This window comes from Impatiens glandulifera, unplaced genomic scaffold (genome assembly GCF_907164915.1).
Source record: "Impatiens glandulifera unplaced genomic scaffold, dImpGla2.1, whole genome shotgun sequence".
Classification (NCBI taxonomy): domain Eukaryota; kingdom Viridiplantae; phylum Streptophyta; class Magnoliopsida; order Ericales; family Balsaminaceae; genus Impatiens; species Impatiens glandulifera.
In genome coordinates this window covers 78,136-89,954 of record NW_025919337.1, presented here as the reverse complement: position 1 = coordinate 89,954, position 11,819 = coordinate 78,136, and the positions used below count along the sequence as shown (strand labels likewise).

Below are 11,819 nucleotides of genomic sequence, written 5' to 3'. Positions count from 1 at the left end.
CTGTACATTTTAATTGTAAAGATTACATAAACAAAAGAAACACATGAAAAACAAAATGACAAGAGTCGATCAAATAATATACACTCACATCGTAATGAAATACATCACGTCCAGTTGATTGAACTGGAAAATGGTTGGTTCGGACTGAGATCTTCTTACCGGCTCTACCCAAACCTGGTCTATCCGGTAGTCTGGTTGTCGCTGTCAAAGGTGTAAGAGACCGAGTCTCAAAAGTGGGGGACAACTTTTGCAGAGTCTCAACAGCTCTAGAAAGTGAAGCTAAGTTAAGCTTCATTTCCACATCTGCAGCTAAGGAATCTGCAGATGAAGAAGAGGCAGAGGACAGTACAGGTACGTAGGAGCGGTATGGACCTCTTCCTCCTCCGACGCGTCCAAGTCCATGTCTGGATTGCGGTAAAAGTTGATCGGTGCGGTCTGATTGACCTGTTCCTCCTCCAAAGCGTCCACGTCCACGTCCGGCTTGCGGTAAAGGCTGATCAGTACGGTCAAATTGACCTCTTAGACCTCCGCGTCCTCCAATTCTTCCAGACATTTTTGCAAAAAAAAAAGTGAATAGGTATTCGATTGAACTGTGAATGAGAGAAAGAAAACTAGAGGATGAGTTGTGTTTGAAAATACAGGTACTGAAATGAAGAAGAATGGAGGGAAATATATATACAAATAATTAAAAAAAAAATTAATATGTTTTTGTCCATATTTAGAAAATAATCTATAGGTCTATATTTTAAAAAATAATCTTTAGATTTTTTTCTAAAAAAGTAATAAAAAGTTAAAAGAGATTTATAAAATGTAAATTAAAATAATCTAAAATGTAAATAAAAAAGTTAGATTTCTTTATAGAAAAGTAAGATTTTCTTGTAATACTTAAAAAGTTAAAAGAGATTTATTTGAATTTATTATAAAATTTATAATTAAAATCTGTTTAAGTAAAATATAAATAAAAAAATAAAATAAAATAAACTTTTTTTTATCAAATTTATAGATTATATTATATTACAATAATTCTTTTTATTTTTTTTTACCGTCAAAATTATTAAAATCATAGAAAAAAATCATATTAATATAAAGGTCATAAAAACAGTTAATTTTTTAAATTTTTATTTATTAAAAGAATATAATTGAAATTATTAAATATATTTTAGTGAAAATTAGATGAAAAGATAAGAAAAAAATATTTTTTTATTAATTAAATTTGTAAATCATATTACATAAACTTTTTTAAATTATAAAATTTTGTTAATTTAGATAATTTACCATTTTAAGAATAATATTGTCATAATATTATCACAATCATTTTTAAAATTTATTAAAGTAAAAAATAAAATAAAATCTTTTTATATTTAATTAAAATAATTTTTAAAATGTTTGAAAAATAAATAAGTAAAAAGTGGATAAAAATATTTTTTTATTAACTAAATTTTAAATCATATTACATCAATTTTTTTAAATTATAAAATTTTGTTAGCTTAGATAATTTATCATTTTAAGAATAATATTGTCATAATATTATCACAATAATTTTTAAAATTTATTAAAGTAAAAATAAAATAGATTCTGTTTATATTTAATAAAAATAATTTTTTAAATGTTTGAAAAATAAATAAGTAAAAGGTGAATAAAAATAATTTTTTTATTAATTAAATTTGTAAATTATATTACATAAATTCTTTCAAATTATAAAATTTTGTTAACTTAAATAATTTACCATTTTAAGAATAACATTGTCATAATTATTATCACAATATTTTTTAAATTTTGTTAAAGTAAAAAATAAAATAGATTATGTTTATATTTAATAAAAATAATTGTAATTAAAATAATTTTTGAAATGATTGAAAAACAAATAAGTAAAAAGTGAATAAAAATGATTTTTTTATTAATTAAATTTGTAAATCATATTACATAAATTCTTTCAAAATATAAAATTTTTTTAACTTAGATTATTTATCATTTTTAAATTAATTTGTCATGGTTATCATCATAATAATTTTTAAAATTTATTAAAATAAAATATAAAATAGACTTTGTTTATACTTGATAAAAAGAATTTAAATTAAAATATTTTTTAAAATATTTGAAAAATAAATAATAAAAAAGTAAAAGGTGAATAAAAAATATCAAAATTTATAGATTACCTAAAATCTTTTTTATTACATTTTTTTTAAATAACAAGATGAATATAAAAAAATAAGTACTTTATAAAAAAAACTATAATGCATTATTTTTCATAAAGACAAGAATATTTAATCCACCAATTTCCTTAGAATTCAAGTTATTGTACATTTTGTGAACTTTGTATGAAGTTATTGTGAATTTTGTGTTAAGTTGTTGTGAAATTAGTTCAATTGGCTTAAAATTTGAGAACTTTGTATGAATTATTATTATGAAATTTGGCTGAAATTTGGCTGAAATTTGGTTGAAATTTGGCTGAAATTTGGTGAAATTAGTTTGTAATTTTTGTTGAATGATTATTATTAGTTCAATTTGGGTGACATTGTAAGGAGAATTATTACTTAATTTTCTGAAATTTGGTGAAATTAGTATGAAGTTATTGTACATTTTGGTGAAAGAAACTCATCTAATGGAAGTACCCGACAAAACTTGGATTAGCTTACGTCGAGATCATCCAAAATATGAGGAAGGAGTTGACCACTTCCGACAATTTGCAGTGAGTAGTACAGGAGGACATCAAGTCAAATGTCCTTGCGTGAAATGTTTGAACACGATTTTAATGGATATAGTCGATGTGAAGACTCACCTCATCGTTTAAGGAATAAATGTAAATTATGAATTCTTGTATTGTCATGGAGAAAGGAGGAGTACTACTAACGTGATTTATGCTAATGATAATGATGATGATCACGATGACGATGATGACGATGTTGATGACGTTGATGATGAAGTGGTGTCGGAAGTCACAATTTCACCGAACATGAATAATATGGTCAGTGAAGAACCGTATATGCAAGATTTTATACACGATATGTTCTCCAACGTTAATGCTAGCCCGAGCAACGATGAACTAGTCGAGGATGCGCAAAGATTCTATAAATTGCTCGATAATTCTAAACGACCTTTATATGAAGGTGCATGAATAACCAAATCATCAACACTTTTGAAACTCCTCCACATAAATAATGTTGGACAATGGACACATGCTTTATTCAATATGTTGTTGCGTCTACTTAAAGAGGACTTATTACCAATGGACGCTCAATTGTCAAATTCATACTACGAATGTAAGAAGTTCATAATAGATATTGGGCTTAACTATGAGAAGATAGATGCATGCAAAAGCAATTGCATGCTATTTTGGAAGAACGACAAAAATTTGGAGTCTTGCAGAGTTTGTGGCCTTTCTAGATGGAAAGTCGATCAAACAATCGGTGTAGTTTGGAAGAAGCAAAATAGAAAATTTATGCCCACTAAGGTGTTAAGATATTTTCCTCTAATATCAAGACAATAAAGGATGTACATGTTCTCTAAGACCGCTCCAATGATGAGATGACACAAGGAAGTTAAAGGTGAAGGTGATATGTTGAGACATCCAGCAGATTCATACACTTGGAAAACGTTTGATGAGAGGTATAAGAATTTCGCGTCGGACCCCCTGTAGCGTGAGACTTAGTTCATTAAGCGATAGGTTCTAACCCTTTGCAAACGAAAAAAAGTCATACAATATTTGACCGGTTATTCTAATTCCTTATAACGTGTCACCCACTCTTTGCATGGATTCAAGCAATTTCATTCTATCTATGTTATCAACCTTATCTTGTTAATAAATAAGGTTTTTACTCTAAACAAAAGTTCTTAGTTCTAATTTTTTGATTGTATAATTAACAAATTACTTTTATTGTTTAAATAATTTTTAATAAATTTAACATTAATCTACTTATTTATGTTGCAATCAAATCAAAATAGATGGCACAAAAGTAGAAACATATTTTTAAGACAGAAAACACATACTTTTGTTGGATCATCGGTTGCAATTTGTATTTATTTTGATGGATTCTCACCGTTTGTATCCTCTTAGTCTTCCTAATGATCATATGTTGCCTCCAAACTTCATTCAATGTAATTGAGGTGCCACAAAATGACTTTCCATTCAATGGCATCATAAACTTTCTTATCAAAAAATTCGGCAATTTCACTCTTTCTATTGGTTGTTGTCATATTCCAGAATGATTTAGCCTCTTCATTTGTTACCAATTTTTTGTTTTTATTTTCTTGAAACCTACAATTATCTTATTCCATCTTTTCTAGCATTGAACTGCTTTCATTTTCATGTTATTCTTTTGTAGAAGGATGAAAATACTTCCCATTTTGGTTCAGTCTGATTTGATGTAGAAAATATATTAAAACTATGTTATTTCTTTTTCTTCAGACTTTCTGTCATGTTTTTTACCCGGGTATGAACATAAGGATCTATGTTATACTCCATTTGAGATGTCATATGTTTTAGTAATTTTCGCAATATCTTCATTCTTTTTTTATAACTTTACTCCTTGATTTGTTGAATGCACATTATTGGTCATCGATTCAACTAATTAAGGAGTTAAGTTACAAGAAAAGATTGAAAATATTAAAATGCTAAAATATTCCCAATGGAGTGAGTTACCTCACAAAAGAGCTTCAATGAATGAATCCCCTAGATGAAGAGGAGAAACTCCAACGACGAAACTTGCAACAATGGAGGAAAATAAAGAAGCGTTAACCGATTGCAGACGTCCACTCCGCCAGAGAAGTGAATGTTCTCGCCGGAGACGATGATTTTTGTCAAAGTGTAGAGGATCTCCTTATTGTGATTCTCTCTCTCTCTCTTCAATCCCAGATCTGTTTTTTTTTTCCAAAATGAACCGCTTTTTCTCGAAAATATTCAATCTCCCCTTCTGTTCTAACAAAACCCCTTTGTTCTAACAAAATCAGTTAACTAATCTGTTTCTTTTTTATCAAAATGAACTAACCCCTCTTTGAAATAACCGTCCCGCCTTTTAGTTTGAAGGGAAAAATTGAAAAAAAATCTCCTTCACCCTGGTTCACTCGCCTATTGACTCATTTTCCTGTTTTTTTCCATTTCGAATATCTTCTACACATTAGTGAAAACATCTATACTATACTCAAAATTCATAATTTTTCAAAACGAATGATATGAACGGGTTACGAGTTCTAGAAATTGAGTCGTTGTAAAAAATAGCGTTTTGACCCATTTACGAGCTCCGAAGTGACCCTTCGGTACATTTTCTCCAACAATAATATTATACTCAAAATTTACGATTTTTTATTTCGGTCATTTTGAAGGTACCAGAGCACTCGTGACTTGAGTATTTTTAAAATCAGCATTTAGACCATTGTTTTCAGATTTTTCTAAGTCATTTTTTAAAAGATATTTTTATGTTTTTGTTCTACCGGCCCAATAAACGAGCATGGACATTATATTACATCGGGTTATTTATTAGATACATAGGTGTAAAAATGGGGTATCTACAACTATGGAATCATATTTAGGGTTTATAAGAGGTCTTTCATCTAATAAGAAAAATCATATCAAACAATAACAAATTTTAAATTATGATGAGAAATTAATTTATAATAAAACCATACTAGCTGGTGGTCTTGGTGTAGAGGTATACGCAGATTCGGATTGCCTAAGTAGAAGTTTATTCAGTGCAAAATGAATATTCATATTTTCTCGAGGGGGATAACACCATGAATTCCAATTATAATTATTATTATTCTCTAATGATATTTGTCCAACATAATAATTGGTATTATAAGGAGGAACTCAATTATAAGGCGGCGGTGGCGGTGGTGGTGGTGACGGTGATGGTCGTCAAAGAGTTTGTCAAGACCGAGAAAACTAGTTCTTGTTATCTGCCATATGAATCCTCCAGTTTTGGTTATTTACAATAGGCCTTCGGTTCTGATTATTTGCAAAACACCTTGTGGGATTCTGATTATTATTCGTCTAAGAACCTAAAAAAAGATTAATATATGAACTTAAAAAATCAACTTAACAATAATAATGCAAAATAATTGGAAAAAAAAAAATTTAACCAGATAGGGAATAGGATCAGACTAGACTATACTTTATCCTATCTAATAAGGTGAGAATAAACAAAATAGAAAAACGGATAAACAAAAAATATCGACTAAACCGAGTTTTAGTTGGTTGCCATTTATTGGATAGTTCACTACAACAAAAAAGACTTTCGGCGACGCTTAAAAGGACTTCTGCCAACCCTTAAAAACGTCGCCAAATATATCACCGACACTTATTCTTGTGTCGCCAGAAGCAGGGTGGGCACAAGTTATAACGACGCTTAAATAAGTGTCGGTAACATTAATTTAAGCGTCGCTAAAAGTCTATTTAATTTTGAACAATTCTTTATATTATAATATTGATTTTTTTTGGACAATTTTTTAAATAATTATTTATTTTTAAATTAATGAATTATTAAGAAAAATCATTTCATAAGTATTGACATTTTTAATTAAAACAAAATTAACATAAGTTTACTTAACAAAATTCTCTCATACAATCATATCATAGTCAAAAGATCTCAAACAAACAAAATAGTATTGAACAATAAAACTGAAATAAAAAAATGAAAATCGATAATTTTCATCTACTTGATCTTCTTTTTGGGCTTCCGTTACAATTATGTAAAAGAATATTCTTTTTAAGATAAGAAATAAAAAAAATGTATATTGATGTGAGTTATATGAGGAGTGATAGAGTGAGGGAATTTTGGGAGGGAATTTGGTGAGGGAATGATGTGGCATCACCTTCATTGGTTTGAAAATGTAAAAGTGGGAGGAAAGAGAGAAAAGAGAGAAATATTTAATTTTTTCAGCGAATAAGATTATGCCACGTCATTCCCTCACCAAATTCCCTCACCTAATCATTTCTCGAGTTATATATATACAAAATTTGACCAAAAAAAACCTGATTTCTGTGAACACATTTCTTCTTCCTGTAGTTGACAACTCGAGAATAAATAATTCGGTCAGCCATCAATAAACATAAATGATAAAATTTTATTTTACAGTACTATAACTCAAACAAAAATGTATAGAACTGTCATATAAAAATATTAATCATATAAGAAGAAACTCGAAGAATCACAAGATCCGCACATATAATATTATACTTAGAGTTCTAACAATGTATTACTAATGATGAATATTGCAATACCCACACATTTGTTTCTCTTAAGAATGATTATGACATGTGTAGTCATGCGAAACATCAAAATAAAAAGACCCTCAGCCCCATACCCATTGTAAGTGGGTTTATAAAATAAATGAATGTGAACAAACGCAAAAAAAATCTATGTATGGTCAAAGAATGTAATCCATTAGAATAAATTGGAAGGAAAGAAAGGTTTTGACTCATTTGTACTCCTAATCTTAATACCAACAAAAAATTGAATGTACCTCCCCTAATCCAAAACTTTCTGATAGATAACCCATTCCACATGTATCACTTTTCTTCCTTTTAATTAATCTTACATCTTTAGTTTCTACGCAAAGAACATTCAGCATAAAAAATCACATGTTGATGAATTGAGTTGAACTGAATAAGTGTGTATGTAGAGTATTAACCATAAATGACTTGGTCTGTTCCATGTTTCTCTTTTTAAAAAAAAAGAATTTTGAATTTTCAAGATAAATAGAGCAAAAGTTATCACCTACCCGCTTACCCTTCTGTGCAAAAAGCCTCCCAGGACAGAAACAATAAGATATTCTAAATTCTACTTCAAACACGAAGCTCCAAATAGTACTCCATAGACAATGAACCATTCAGGCCAATCGTGCAACTATGGATTTCATAAAACAAATACAATTAGAAGAAATCATTATCGATCAAACGTTGATAATGAAACGATTAGAAGAAGACAATCGATTTCTTTAACTACCTACTACCAAAGGCTGAAAACACAATCCAGTTTCATGCAAGTTTCTTACAATCAATTTGGTTTACTGTTACTGAAAGCGCTGAGAGTTTAGTCACAAAACTCTGCAAGAGCAATCCAATCAGATAATAGACCAAAAAAGTTAGAAAAATCTAATGAATCTTTTTTAATAAGAAAGAAAATAAGTGGTAGAAAAGTACCTTAAGTAGATTCATTTTCGCGTGGAAAATGTCTCGACAGCTCCCTTGTAAACAACAAATATTCCAACTTATTTATTTGTGAATTAATACAATCACTATTAGAAGTCAAACTTAACTAGCAATGCAGCAGTACATAGATTACCTGATGCTCAAAGAAAGGATAGGCCCGATGAAATAAAAAAAATAAAGATTTAGATAAGAACATGAATATCTTCTGTTGAAAAATAATGTTAAACCATTAAATTAAAATTATATAAAATACAAACAAGAAATTGACATAAAGATCAACTCTCATTTAGAATTCTACATAAATGTAAGAGTTTGTGTTCATATGTTTCAATGAATCAAAGTGAGTTAACTTCACAAAAAAAATGGATGGGTGCACCTGCTTGGATTAGACTTAAAAGATAGTTGATATTTTTAAATCCTCAGCTCCAATCAAAATAATGCTTGATTAGTGTAATGGAGAAGAAAACTAAGTCAACCTCTTGATTCCTTAGTTTTCTATTTGCTTAGCTCTTCTCAGCTTCATAATATTGACAAATAGAGAAGGAGATGTCTGTAAAGTCCAAAATACAACTTACCTATTAAGAATTCAAACCAATAGATACTCAAAATAACATCCTTAAATTGTTTCACCTTCCCTTCTTCAAGTTTAAATTAAAAAATAACAGTATTGTCTATGTTTTCTGTCCAAACAAGGAAAATAATAGTACCTTTAGCATCTAAGAGATATATAAAACCGCAAAATTCATAAAATTAAATGTATATACTTTGGAACTTTATCTCAATCAAACTATCAATAAGCTCATTTCTACCAAGAACCTTACCAAGACCACCATAATAGCTCATTGAATCAGTTTTTTGAGTTGAAAAAGTAACACATTAAATTAAAAGGAAAATGGAAGAATACCATAATTGCTTTGAAACAACAAGATGAGGAAGATGAGTACTTATCCTTTGGCAAACCATACATTCTGGATAAACCTGAAACATTATCCTTCAAAGTTGTACAAAAATGAGATACTAAGTTGTACAAAAATGAGATACTAAATAACCAAGATCGGTTGAGAGAAATCAATTTTGCTAATTGACGGCTCACCGTTGATACTGTTTTAGGTCTGATAGACAGCCATACAAGAATGTTAGTCACAACCAAACCTAGTGTCAGTAAATCACTATCGCTAATCTAATCTAATTCAGGTTTGATTGTAAAAACCATAATCTAATCTAAATCAGGTTTGATTGTAAAAACCAAAACCCAATCTAATTCAGGTTTGATTGTAAAAACCAGCAAGAACAGACGCTTCTTGCTCTAAAAATGACGAAAGACTTGTCTCCAATCGTTCGGCTGGGTTTACCAGAAAGTGAGAAAGAAGGGTACCGATGAATTGAGTGAAGATTCAGGTGAAAAAGCTCAGGCTACGAAAAACATTGTACGGCATTGCTGGAGGAAGATGCTTCACTATAGTGTAAAAACAAAATACACACTAAAGAAACTGTACTTGTATTGAGAATCAACAATGAGCCAGCAAAAAAGTAATCCCTCTCTCTGCTATTCAGGTTTTATTTCTCAAATCGACCTTTTTCTTCAACACCTGCAACCAAGTAATGGAGCGACATAAACCAACCGCTTTTAGTTTGATTCGAAGTGTATTTTATTCCATACCTACAACAGCGAGGAGATATTTACCATCGCTTCCGCAGCGGTGGGACCTTGCAATGAGCCACGAGTCTCCAATTCCTGAATTCAGGGCTTTAAGGACGAAATTTCTCGGATAAGAGATTCGCGCTCGGAGTTCCATCGAGATTCTTCGCGAAGCCATCTCTGCTCTTCACAGAGCCACATCGATTCTTCTGTATCGAAGTTCGAAGTCGAACTGCTTGATTTGTTTCGAATCCAGAATGGATTTTTCAACTCATTCTGGTTGGCTACAATATTAGATTAATTCAGCCAAAAAAAATATATAATAAAGTTTATTTGTTTTAATAAAATTAATTATAAATACGATCTTACAAATTATAAATTAACTATTTAATAGTTAATTTATTATATTAATTATTTAAATATTTTTATTTATTTTAAAAATAAATATATAAATGATTTAATTGGTTGATTATATTTAAAAAAATTAAAAAATTAAAACTTCAAAATAAAAATAAAACATACAAAAAATAATAATATTAATAATATATATATATATTAAAATTAAATGTAACTAATTATTTGTTGACAAGGTTTAAAAAATATATAAATAAAATAATATTTATAAAGGTTGTCATATATTATTTGTTGACAAGATTTCATATTGAATTAGTATACAGCATATAGTCAGCTGCAATAGGTTGAACCAAATGACTGAATGTAGAAGAATGAATCAAACCCTAACTGTAATTTTACCCAATTCTGCTGTTTGGATGCTACTTTTTCTTTTGTATTAGATTAGGTATGTTTTGTGTTTATTGCCTACAGAAGCAGGTATTTTTTTATAGTGAGCTTCAAATTTTGAGAATGAATAAAGAAAATTATCGATTAGATGGAATCACAATGAAATATAAATGTTAATAGACTACAAGATGCTTCAAGCCTACTTATATTTTTGTATACCATTAACATCACTCATTCTTTGTTTATGTTAAAAAATATATTTGTCTTATATTTTGTTTATGTTCAAATGATTTCGCACATTATAATAGATTATTCAGAATCTAAGAGTAAAAAATTGAGTTGTCATTAGGATAGTTTTCTTCTAAAACAGATGACATGTCTTTTAAAAAATGTGTAGTATTTGAGTGATTTTGATCATTTTTTCACTTGGAATAAATAAGGCTTCAATTGACAATTTCAATTTCAATTGAATGTATAGAAAATTAACAATTGAAATGTTCCTCCACTTATTAGGGATAATTTCTCAAATGGTAATATACTAATATATTTTATTATATATAGACTTTATTTTTTTAAATTAAAATCCGGTCCAACTAGTGGTTCAACCAGTTGAACTGGTCAGACCAAAGTTCGTTCAAAAAAACGGGTCAATGACCGGAACGGTTTTCAAAACCATGGTAATAATATAAAAACCGTGAAAAAAATATTACGGTAAAAATGTGATAACATTTTTTATTTTATTTTTAACCATTTTAAGTTTATGAGCCGGTCAACCCACAATCCGACTCAAGTATACATTTACTCTCACATTGCATAACGATCTCTAAAACAATTGATATAGTTTGATTCCTCAATCATTCAGTTTCACCTCTAAAGTCCACTTCTTCCCCATACTAAGAGTGAAAAGAAAAAAAATGTAAAGACTACCATTAAAGTACCCCAGACGAGACTTACTATATTCATTTGAATTATATCCCCTATCTTTATGGGAAATTTGATCAAATGACCCTCAAAAGAGGGTCATTCTCATATTTAACCGAAAAAATATCAAATTTTAGTTTTAACCTTTTTTATAAAAAATTTCCCTTTTTACCCTTACTAACCTTTTTTTTCTTTTTCTTCTTCTTCTTTTTCCTTTTCCTTTTTATTTTCCTTTTTCTTTTCCACCATTTCTCCTTCCCGTTTTCTCCCCATCTCTTCCCGCCGACATTGCTCCAGCCACAGCCGCCATCCCCTATCTTCCCCGATGTCCTTGTTCTATCCCCAGCCGTCGTTACTCCCTGGAATCACAAA

General features: G+C 29.3%; 1 long non-coding RNA gene across 1 annotated transcript; it reads right to left on the bottom strand.

Moving 5' to 3' along the window:
• Positions 1-9,581: 9,581 nt before the first annotated feature.
• Positions 9,582-10,047, bottom strand: LOC124917816. Its single transcript, XR_007097244.1, has 2 exons — positions 9,807-10,047; positions 9,582-9,735 (listed from the first exon to the last, which is right to left on the bottom strand). It is a non-coding gene; the product is annotated as an uncharacterized LOC124917816 (long non-coding RNA).
• Between the last annotated feature and the right edge of the window lie 1,772 nt (positions 10,048-11,819).